The following is an 11,424-nucleotide window of genomic DNA, read 5'->3' as shown; positions in this document are numbered from 1 at the left end:
AATTCGAACGTACTGTTTTCTTAAGAAACTAAGTTCAGTATGAGTAAGGAATTCTGATTCTGAGAAAAATTATCTCTGCTTGAGTCGTCAGCCTGTCAGCACTGGACAAACATTTGCAGTCAGCAGTCAACAGGGAGCGTGTCACGATCGATGCGCGAGCGCAGGCAATCTTCCCTCTAGGATCAACCAGTGTAAGTTGATCTTGAGATCCATAGAAACTTTGAACGATCCTAAAAAACTCTTATACTGGATTCTTTAGAACTATAACTTGGTAATCGAGTGGAAAGATACGACAGGAGTCAACATAGCGAGTGTTTGCGTACCACTTCACAAATAGATAAATTATTTAGTCCGTCTCTAGGTTTACATACGCATGATGCATTTCTGTAGTTTTCCCTTAAGTGTTTGGTTCTTCGTTGCTATGGGTTCAACGTTTCAGAAGCTATGGCTGTAGGAGCTTTTGATCCTAAAAAGCTTTCTCTTCGTATGCACTCGTACTTATTTGAATTTTATTGCTTTGTAAGTTCATATATTTTTGGCGAGTAGTGTTTTGTTTCAGGATTTTTGGATGTTACACATAAAAACCAACATATTAAGTATAAACACGAAACAGGTATCTGTAATCTGTATTTAATGATAGATAGTTATGAAGGTTTTTGAATAGTAACTTCCTTACAAATTAACAGAAAAATGTAATGAATTATCTCTGAAAACCTGTTGTGTGCATATTTTAAACTAGCATTTAAAATACATATGCAAAACAAAAAGGTACTTACGTAGTATAACAAATTGCAGAACATTGCTTCCGTGTAAAATAAGCTCTAAAAACTAAATAAAAATTCAGACCTCCCACTTAAATTTGCTCCATTCTCGAATCAATAAAAAACTTTTATCATCCATGCAAATCCATGAATTATCATTGTTTATGTTAGTGCATCAGTCAGCATAGCGCTAAGAAAATGCGATTAAGACATTATCTGGTTAGCACTATCCACGCTCGAGCGGGACAGAAAACAAATACGTCCGCATACAATTTGTACGAAAATAACTCGGCGTGGGAGAGGGACGGTGCGATTGAAATGTCAGTTTCGACGCGGGCGTACCGGGAATATAGTTGTCTCTTTTACTCCTGACGTTTTACAATCGTTTATTGTCATGTTACTGTCTCGTTTCGACGGGTAGATTGAGATGAAACCGCCGGCAGCGGGCGCACGTCCTCCCGACGGCACTTATATTGGTCCGGTCCGCGCGAGAGATGGTCGCCGCTACTTTTTTCAACCATTGTTTTTAAACTAAACTTTCTGGCTTTTCGGAAGTGCCAGTGACTGATTAAAAAAAAACATAATTGTGCTGTTTTAATTGACAAGTGGTGGTGTTGTGTTTTATTTATGCGAATGGATTGCTACCGCTGCGATATAGTTTGACACGAGATGACCTGAGAAACCATTTATCATAAACGTAAGTTATGCTTTAATTATCTCATTAAAATGTGTTAATTATAAATAAACCTTCCACTTTTTTCGAAAACCGGAAATTCTCGCAAAAAAAAATTGGGATGTTTTCAAAATGTCAAAATCACCACATGCAAAGCAGCTTGGTCACCAAACGTACTTTTATTCGTAATTTAAAATAGTGATGTGACAAAACTGTTGAAATTTTGTAAGTTCGGCCATATGGGGCGCAGGCGCAGCCTTTTGTAAAACTTATACCTGCTCGAGGTTTTTGTATGTTAAAAACAAAAGTTGCTCGCGCAGTCACGTCCCTAGTTCCAGGGAATCGGTGGAATTTATCAGTAGAATGCATTTTTATGAAATTATGGATTCTGAACATCGCGACGGATATTGCCGTGCTGTGAAGTTAGCAATACTTAAACCGACTATTAATGTAAATAAATATCTAAGCTACTTAGCGTAGCTTGATGATGGATCCGTTTTATTAAAAAAAAAGTAGATTTTAAGTGACTACAGTATCAGTTTTTTAATAATAAATGTATAGGTACATATGTAGATGTTTAAAGGGTTGGTTACATGCATGTAACACCTCTATAGTTGTAGGCGTCCATAGGTTAGACGACCGCTTGTAACCAGCCGAATTATAAACTTGTTTGCCACTGATATGATGCTAAAAAAAGTTACTAAATAAATAGGTATATCTCAATAATTACCCCAAATCCTTCCATTCCTTATTTTACCAGTTTATTTCTACAACATCACCCATCCTTTTACGATACTAAAATTGCAAATAAGTACTGAAATAATTCTAGGACTAAAAACTTTATTTAAAATAAAAACAGCATGTATTATTTTCTTTATCTTGACCACACTCGTGTTTTACGAGTTACAATAACAACGGGTGCATGCGGGTAGATCGTACCTGCAATACTTGCTTGTACACTTGTATTGCATAGGCACGTGTTTATTATTTACTAGCTTTTGCCCGCGACTTCGCTCGCGTTAGAAAGAGACAAATGTGCCTATGTCACTTTCCATCCCTTCAACTATTTCCACTTAAAAAATCACGTCAGTTCGTCGCTCCGTTTTGCCGTGAAAGACGGACAAACAAACAGACTAAACAGACACACACACTTTCCCAATTATAATATTACTATGGATTTTAGAACACTTCTATATGTAAGGATCAGTGGGGTAATTTGGAACAAAAATATACACTAGGTATAAGGGAAGCCAATAAACTTTAAAAATGCGTTGGCAAAATAAATTTATTAATATATGATATATATTTTCAAATCTTAATAAAAATAAAATAACAAATCAGCTAATCAATAACAAAAGTGTTGTACCGGTAGACTGGAGTTATTTTGATTAGTGGGGTAACATGGATCATCGATTTTTGAAGAATATGATGAGTTTTGAACGCCAATTTAAATATGTAACTTTGACATCCACCCGCCTTCTGTTTTCCGTGATCATTGTGCATGTAACTGCGTCGAAATATCGGGAGCTCGACAAAAATAAAAGGTAATCACGGTCTATATCCCGGTCAATATAAGTATAAGGAAAATAACCGTGATTCATTCAAAACTCTGTATTGATGTGGTTGACATGCTTAACAGGAATAGATAATAGTACATTACGATACAAGTGCGTAAAAAAGGAAGTTCGAAACGAGTGGCGATAAATTAAAACACGACCTAAGGGAGTGTTTTAAATCGACACGAGTTACGAATTTCCTTTTTGCACGTGTATCGTACGACGTTTTTCAGTAGGTACAGATGAGCCTCCGAAGTTTCGACCAGGCATATAATGAACCACTTCTCGAACTAGTGCGTAAAAAAACGACCATCTGTACTGAAAATAAAAGTTTTAGAACCAAATTCATTTTAGTGCAAAATCCAACGATCAATTTTACCCCACGAATTAAAATAATCCCAGTTGGCGCCGTTGGCGGTACTAAATTCCTACATTTATTTTACTTGTTTCTTATCCATTAAACTACAAAAATATAGGGAATAATGTTATGAAGATTCAAGCCTTAATACACAAACGCTATTTGTGTTTTGAAGACCATGGCAATAAAATAACACTATTCCATAAGTTATATTAAACATAACATCCTGCATCTATCATACTAAACTTTAAGGTTCCATTGCACTATTATGTTTATTGTCATTTTAATAACATAATATAATAAACAGCTACTTGTAAACTCATTGTGTGGCAAAAGTAATATGTATTTGTAAACCATAACACCGACCGACCGGTGTGGCGCAGTCGGTAGCGACCCTGCCTGCTACGCCGCGGTCCCGGGTTCGAATCCTGGTAAGGGCATTTATTTGTGTGATGAGCACAGATATTTGTTCCTGAGTCATGGATGTTTTCTATGTATATAAGTATTTGTATATTATATATATCGTTGTCTGAGTACCCACAACACAAGCCTTCTTGAGCTTACCGTGGGTCTCAGTCAATCTGTGTAAGAATGTCCTATAATATTTATTTAATTTATTTATTTATTTATAACAACATACATAATTTCTCGCGTGTATTACTAAAGGGGGTTTGCAAAGCACAAGAAAGTGCTCAAGTTTCAGTGTCATTTTTATCAAAAAAGGGATGACAAAAGAAGAAATTGTTATGCGTATTGCTGGGACAGGTAGCCTATCGTCTACACCACAATGTAAACAATTTAACGCATATTCGTAGAACAAATTAATTTATCCTCATAGAAATCCGTGTCCGAATGGCCGAGTGGTTTAGGCATCCGTCGCGATAACGGAGGACGTTGGTTCGAATTTCGAATCTAGCTTCGAACACTTGGAGGCCTTGGTCACTTTTTCTTTGCATATGACATTTATTTCAGTTTATAATTTAACGCATATCACATAGTCGACTTATACTACACCCACGGGAGAAACGCGAGGATCATAACTACATGATAATAAAGAAACTAATTTAGCTAGAATCACAAATTCCACGCAAGAAGCTTATCCAAAAGAAACTGCAAAGCATCTTAATGAAAACAAAAAGTATATAAAAGTGCTTAATAACAGCACTAACAATTTCTACTAAACTTGTAATTTAACATGACTGCGGCATCTTTTAATTATTATTTTTTCCTTTTAATTTGTTTGAAGACTCATCATTATTCTGCACAACGCCATTGGATCTAGTTATCGTGAAGAAAAATGTGCTTTTTCTTGTTAAAGTGAACAAAAATGTGCTTTTTTCTAGACCAATTAGGCATTGCATGGTGAAATTTAAGCGCCGGCATTATAATTTACGTTTAATTGCTGCTATTCAGACATGCGACGGGAAATCGAAGTAAGACTAAATGCGCTAAACCTATACAAAATAGTAAAAAAGTTACACTAAAGAACGGTTTTAAAAACGGAATAATATTGATACATAATTCTACGTTAGAAAGTAGTAGCCATTTTGAAACATAAATAGTTCACTATTTTAACTATTTAGCAAAGCTTGTATCGTTGATTATGATATGATTGTACTTTATACGGTTCGAAGGACCACTTTGTATCGTCCTATGCTTAAGCGATAGCGACCGTGCAGTGTGTAGTATATTTTATGCTTAAAAATGCAGTAATATTTAACGTTTATCTAATAATTTGCGCTACCGGTAGCCTTAACTGACTGTGTTTTATACAAGTCCTAACTGTTTAACACTAAACAGCTTTTAGAAAGTTAATGTAACTCGATCAAGTTTGCCGCATAGAACTTGCCTATTTTCTAGAGCACCCGGTGCACGGTGTATAATTTACGCATTTCACGGATGATCCAGGGAAATGGGTCTATGGATACGTTTATGGTGCATTCTTGACCTTAGGGTCTTGAGGTATATTTTCTTGTATGATTTCTAATAGATTAGGTATAACGTGATGTCAAATGTAATAAAAAGGTTAAATAAGATTAGCTTATGAAAACTGGCTCTTACAGACTCGGCTTCATTTATGAGCTCTTTTATAATTTTAAATATTAGCTCTTTTAAATATGAAATAAATATTAACAAATAATTATCCATAAAATCAGAAATAATTAAGCTAATGCAAGTCTAAGGCGTCTTGGCTGTCGGTACAGTTAGTTTACAACATATTTGCCATTTGCTAAACTAGCTTACTTGCAAAACTACCCCAACGCCCCATAGTAATTTAGTCAATAAGCAACACCACATCCTTCAGTCGCCTAAATATGTAAAATGAGTTTAAATTTATAAAATGCATACGTAGGTAGGTATTACTGTCTTTTCAGGCAAGCACGGTCGCGTGATAAACGATATACGTCAGGCCGTCCTTTTCGCACTATTTGTAAGTGCGATAGTGGCGCACCTATGCGATAAAGTTTATCCAACTAAGCCGCTTGGTGGCAGCTTTCAATTTTAAATAAATATTTCTGTATTGTAGAGTTGAACTACCCTGTACGAATTTTCCTACACACGGATTTGATTCACATTAAGTCGGATAACCGTACAGGCTCCGGCGGAAAACTTCACACCACCAACCTAGCCACAACACCCACATTAACCTATCGAATATCCCCATTTATCAAAAACATCCCGATAAGCGCTAATAATTTCATAACCTTTCTTAATAGACATAACTCTTGCTCCACGAACCCGAGCGTTCACGAACCCGCCCGACCCGCCCCGAAGTCCCGATCGGCTCGATCACGAACAGATCGAGTAATGATTTGTTTGTATCGCACAATCGATGCCATAGGGTTAGGAACTAGCAATCGACTAGAGTCACCACTTCTATTTGTGTAGGTTCATGGAGAACAACTATCAATGTAATTAATACCTTTGAAGTTGCAGGCGTCCAAAAGCTACGGAGACTGCTTACTATTAAGCGTGTCGTATGCTTCTTCACCATCTTCCTGACATACATCGATAACTAAAATCATAATATTCATAACTATTGTTTATAGCTTTGCATAATATTTGTGTTCTTATAGTTTTTTATTTCAGTTTGTATACTTGTTTTAAATTTAAAATGCATTTTTATATTTTAGTATATGAGGTATCTATAATATATGCTCTGTTGTTTGCTTCAAATTATAAATTAACAGCATTAAAAACAATTTCGTAGATCTTTAGATGATCACCGCTCAGTACTTATAATTTATTACAAAAATAGGACACTATCACTTTACCAGAATGCCATTTGGGTTGTGAAACGCGGCCAAGTAACTACTCTTAAATAGATTCAGGAAAACTTTTGTATCTTGTATCTCAATATTTAAATTTCGTTTTCTGTCACTTCTGTCCCGTCCAAGCTCACCTGTGCGGTTTGATGCGCAGACGCAATCTCTCTATTAATCCTCTCTCTGATTAAGCGATTACCGAAACTATGTGCCCCGAGCATCCCGCTGGCAATGTATCGGTAACTTTGATTGTTGGGAAATATCCGCGGTTTGAATAATTACTTCGCTTCCGTGGTTTGATTACAACATGGAATGTTGGAGCCTTAGGACTTCGGTACTCTTTGTAATTGGTTTCCATTACCAATCGATGAATCTTAGAGAGCGAGTGAAAATTAGTTTGGTTGAAATTTTTAGAGATGAAGTTTCTAAGGGTTTTGAATTGTTAAACCTAGTGTGCAAGTGTGCATGTTGGATTCGTAACCAAACAAATAAAACATGTTAACTTTGAAAGACCTGAATATTTTATGTATAGATTCTAGGTCTGAAAATTAAGTGGTATATTCGGATTGTAAAATGTCATAAATACTAATGTACGAATATGTGTTTCAACTATTCTGGCTTCTTAGCTAAACTTAATAATATCTTCAGCTAGTTAAATCAATTAGGTACTTTCTCTTAAAATGTTGTTATCAAACGCCATTACAGCAAATTGCCTTTATGAATTCGATACCCGCATGGCATGAATTGCATATTATGCTATTAACTTTAGCAACGTCATACACAAATAAATTTTCCAAAAAAACAACGATCTCAATAAAAAGTAGTATTATAATTATTAATTGGACAAGAACAATATATTCCTTCCGAAAATCCAGCAAATATCCATAGGCCTCAATAAAGTTGATACCCATGTGGTTTAAATTTGCTATTAACTTCAGAAGTTCAGATACTTAACACAAACAAAAACTTTACATAAACATTCTCCAGTTCAAAATGTATTCTCCCCAAAAAATCCAGGATTACACGGTCGTAGCAAATATCCATAGGCCTCAATAAAGTCGATACCCGCGTGGTATGTACTGGAACTGGTCTCGTCGGGTCAAGAGCGGTCACGGCCTTAGATGAAGACATTCGGCGGACAGGGGAGCTGTGGAGGGTATGACTTACGGCGATTTTGATACAATGTTGCTAGTAAAAAGAAAAGTTTTAAACAGGGGTTTTGTAGTTTCATTGAATCATGATAATCACTTGTGAACAGAATCTGGTGAAGAGGGTAAATATGGTTTAAGTGAAGAAGCGGACAAATTTAATAACACGAATCACGATGATATCAAGATCTATTCAACAAACAATAGACTAGAATTGGGTAAATTTGAGATACATTTACTTTTAGTTCCTTGTAGATATAGAAAACATCAGCTAAAGCCGCTAAAGGACTTTATGAACAAACTAATAAAACGCTGACAACTATAGAAAATGAAAAAGCAGTAGAAATAATAACAAAGACAAATAAGTTTGAAAAAATAAATAAATTTGTAAATATAAATCAAATTTTGTACAACAATAACACCTTACCACAGGTTCTCGTCTAAATTATCCAAACCTACAAGTTTTCAATTAAAAGGTCAAACAAAGTGAACTACTCCAACGAAGCTTGAACAACAAATATATTCTCTTCCACTCCACTCGTTTACAACGAATTTTCTCAAACCATTAATTATCCCTTCATAGTCATACCATCAATTACAATAGTATTATTTATACTTGTAACAAAAGGACTCACAATTATCTGAATTATCGTGTTAGTGAGAATGGTTGTGTTAAATCGTGTTTGGAACGCTTTCTAAAACTTCAATATGCATTTATTAATTAAGTAAATATTCTTTGGTTGACGATTCTTGTCCAAGGAACAAAGAAATCTTTACCGACTTGTGTCATTGCATCGTGGTTTTTATGGTATTTACATTTACCTGCATCTGCTTCCTAAAAACTGCAGCTTTATCTTCATTATTTAGCTAATCAGAATTATAATGTGTATATATGTATTCAAACTATTTCACACTTTTTTTGTATATGGTAGTTAATGTTACTTTCTGAAAGTTGGTACTTATGTTCCGGGCTTTCTTCCAAAATAAACAAGTTTTATTTATACTTATAAGACTATTCCTTTCCCTTTAATTAACCCCCGACGCAAAAACGACGGGGTGTTATAAGTTTGACGTGTCTGTCTGTGTGTGTGTCTGTCTGTTTGTCTGTCTGTCTGTGCGTGTGTCTGTCTGTGGCATCGTAGCTCCCGAATGGACGAACCGATTTTGATTTATTTTTTTTGTCTGAAAGCTGAGTTAATTGGGAGTGTTCTTAGCCATGTTTCATGAAAATCGGTCTACTATGTCGCGGTCGGGGGTTTTTTCAAAATTTTAATTTTGTGGTTAGGTTATTTTAAATACGTGTTCTGATTTATTGAAGACGAAATTTTATCCTTCACATCTGTCAAAATTTTAGGGTAAGCGCACCTTAAACTGTCCTTGCGAGATGTAATTAAAAACAGTTAAAAAATAAATCTCGTCCTTCTGATGTATCATTATTACGTTTCTCCATGACAGCGGCAGCCATGTTTCATTTGAATATATAAATAAATGTACGAGCCTTGTCGGCGACATCGTTACTAATGATCTATCTTCTGACGCTTGCAGCACAAGTGAAATACTTGTACAGTAGCATTACTCCGTACATACATGCTGAGACATTCATCAATATGTTGCCCTTATCTTATGTTACATACATGTCTAAAGTACCTTTCTTTTTTTTTGCTCTTGGATTTCTGGTCCGCTTCTTTATATTATTTTATCAAAGCTATTTCATCAACATTTTGTTAAAGTATAAATTTCAAAACACTGATTTAAACTTTCACGATTATTACACATAATTATTTTTAAAAACCGGGACTTAATCGCGTATAACTACATATTAAACTGACCTCCAACAGTTCATTTCTACAGTAGAAAAGTGCGTGAAGCCATTGAAATCAAAAAACATCGCAATTTCAATCGGGACGAAGGTTTTAGGATCTCATCCACATGGAATCCTGTCATTAATAAGTGTAAGCCGAAAATAATATCGACAGTCGTTAAATCGAATATCGTCAGTGTTGTACGTCGACAGAGTAACATCCCTAGTGCGCAAACAGTTCAAGTTGATAATCAAAACCAAGTGCGGGTAGTTCGAAAAACTCGCGCGGCTGTCAGAAGGTGTTGATGTCATTTCAAGCCAGTCTTCTCCGAGACCACGGGGACAACGTCGTCCTTGAAACGTTGGAGGTCAGTTTAATATGTAGTTACACGCGATTAAGTCCCGGTTTTTAAAAATAATTATGTATAAATTTCAAGTTTCAACCGTTCAAGAACTTGTTGCAATTCATTGAGTCAGCCAAATATCGCAATGTGGTGAATATCGCATGTATTTTTTTCCATTATTTCATGTAGTTTACTAAGCGGTATAATATTTAGTATTTTGTAAAGAAACAAAACATTTGGATTTGCAATAACATTTCAATGGATACGGAATAGCTGCAGGCAGCCTCTAGCCCCTCTACGGTCTGCATTGTACTCGTAAATGTAAATGGAGATGAAGACGTTCTTACTCTTTATCATATCGTATATTGTATGCAGTCAATGTACTGATACATGTATCCTTGTTGTGTTTTCTAGGACGATGCGTTGAAATATTTTTAAAGACATGTTTCTTTGTGTCAGTCATCTTTTTTGACTCTGATGGTTACGTTAATAAACTACTCGTTTTATCATAATTAACGGATGTTTACGGCAATTTAATCTTGATTCTGAAATGAGTTAACAAATTCGTTAATTCATATTTTAAGTGTAACATTCAAAAGCTTATTGTATATTGACTAGTTCTTATCATGAACATCTCTCAAAATTATTTTTATTACTGCTTTTACTAAGCCCTCTCAAAATATTTTTGTCCTGCTAGAATCATATACTCTTTGTCCAGGAGGGCGATTTTTGAATCTCGCATACAGGATTTTGTGACTAAAATACTGGTTGAAAAAAGTGACTTGCCTATTATTTTCATTGACAATTTTCTGAATTCGAACGCGTGAGACTCAAAAATCGGCCCGCAGATTATCAAATAATCTTTAGATTATAAACATCCAAAATCTTTGCAGGTGTTTCCTTAACTCTTCTACATACACGTCTTAATTAAACTTTCCTTTTTTCTAAGACCCTAATCGATGCAAGAACCGTGACATGACCAGAAAATACAAGTGGAAATATTTGTACAGTCAGCAGCAATAAACACACAGGAGCGCGTCGAATCTCGTCTCTAAATAAAATGTCCGAGTCAAAAAAAGCGGTCATTTATGACCTGCCACTTCCGCCGGGTTCGGTTGTTTAGTTAGACGAAGGAATTGGGGATTGTTGTAATTTTTGTGGTACTGACAGTTGTGGACCATATTATTGACGGTGGTATTGACACATGTGCATTGAGAGTTCTCTCGAAACCTTTAAACGGTATTAGTTGTCTTAAAATGTGTCTATCAGAAAAGTTGGCAATTTTAGTAAATGAAAACATTCCTCAAGGACATGGATGTTATATTTGCTGTTTGAAATTTTAGTAATCTAACATAACCTAGCTTCTTCTTATGCATTGCCCGTATTCCATCAGACATATTCCAAAGGCTTTCCTAAAAACACGCTATAAGAATGTTCAAATTCTGGTATTGATTTGATAAAAATGCTCTTTACAAAGTTCATCTTTCTACTTCTTAAATCATCCCGATTATATTTAA

General features: G+C 35.3%; 1 protein-coding gene across 1 annotated transcript in view; it reads left to right on the top strand.

Moving 5' to 3' along the window:
* Positions 1 to 1,227: 1,227 nt before the first annotated feature.
* Positions 1,228 to 11,424, top strand: part of LOC125237395 (zinc finger protein GLI4) — a 179,662-nt gene continuing 169,465 nt past the window's right edge. The window contains 1 exon segment of the mRNA XM_048144430.1: positions 1,228 to 1,458. The gene's annotated coding sequence lies outside the window, so the exon portion shown is untranslated.

This window comes from Leguminivora glycinivorella, chromosome 21, assembly GCF_023078275.1.
Source record: "Leguminivora glycinivorella isolate SPB_JAAS2020 chromosome 21, LegGlyc_1.1, whole genome shotgun sequence".
In the NCBI taxonomy this organism is placed as follows: Eukaryota; Metazoa; Arthropoda; class Insecta; order Lepidoptera; family Tortricidae; genus Leguminivora; species Leguminivora glycinivorella.
This window is presented reverse-complemented; position numbering and strand designations above follow the sequence as displayed.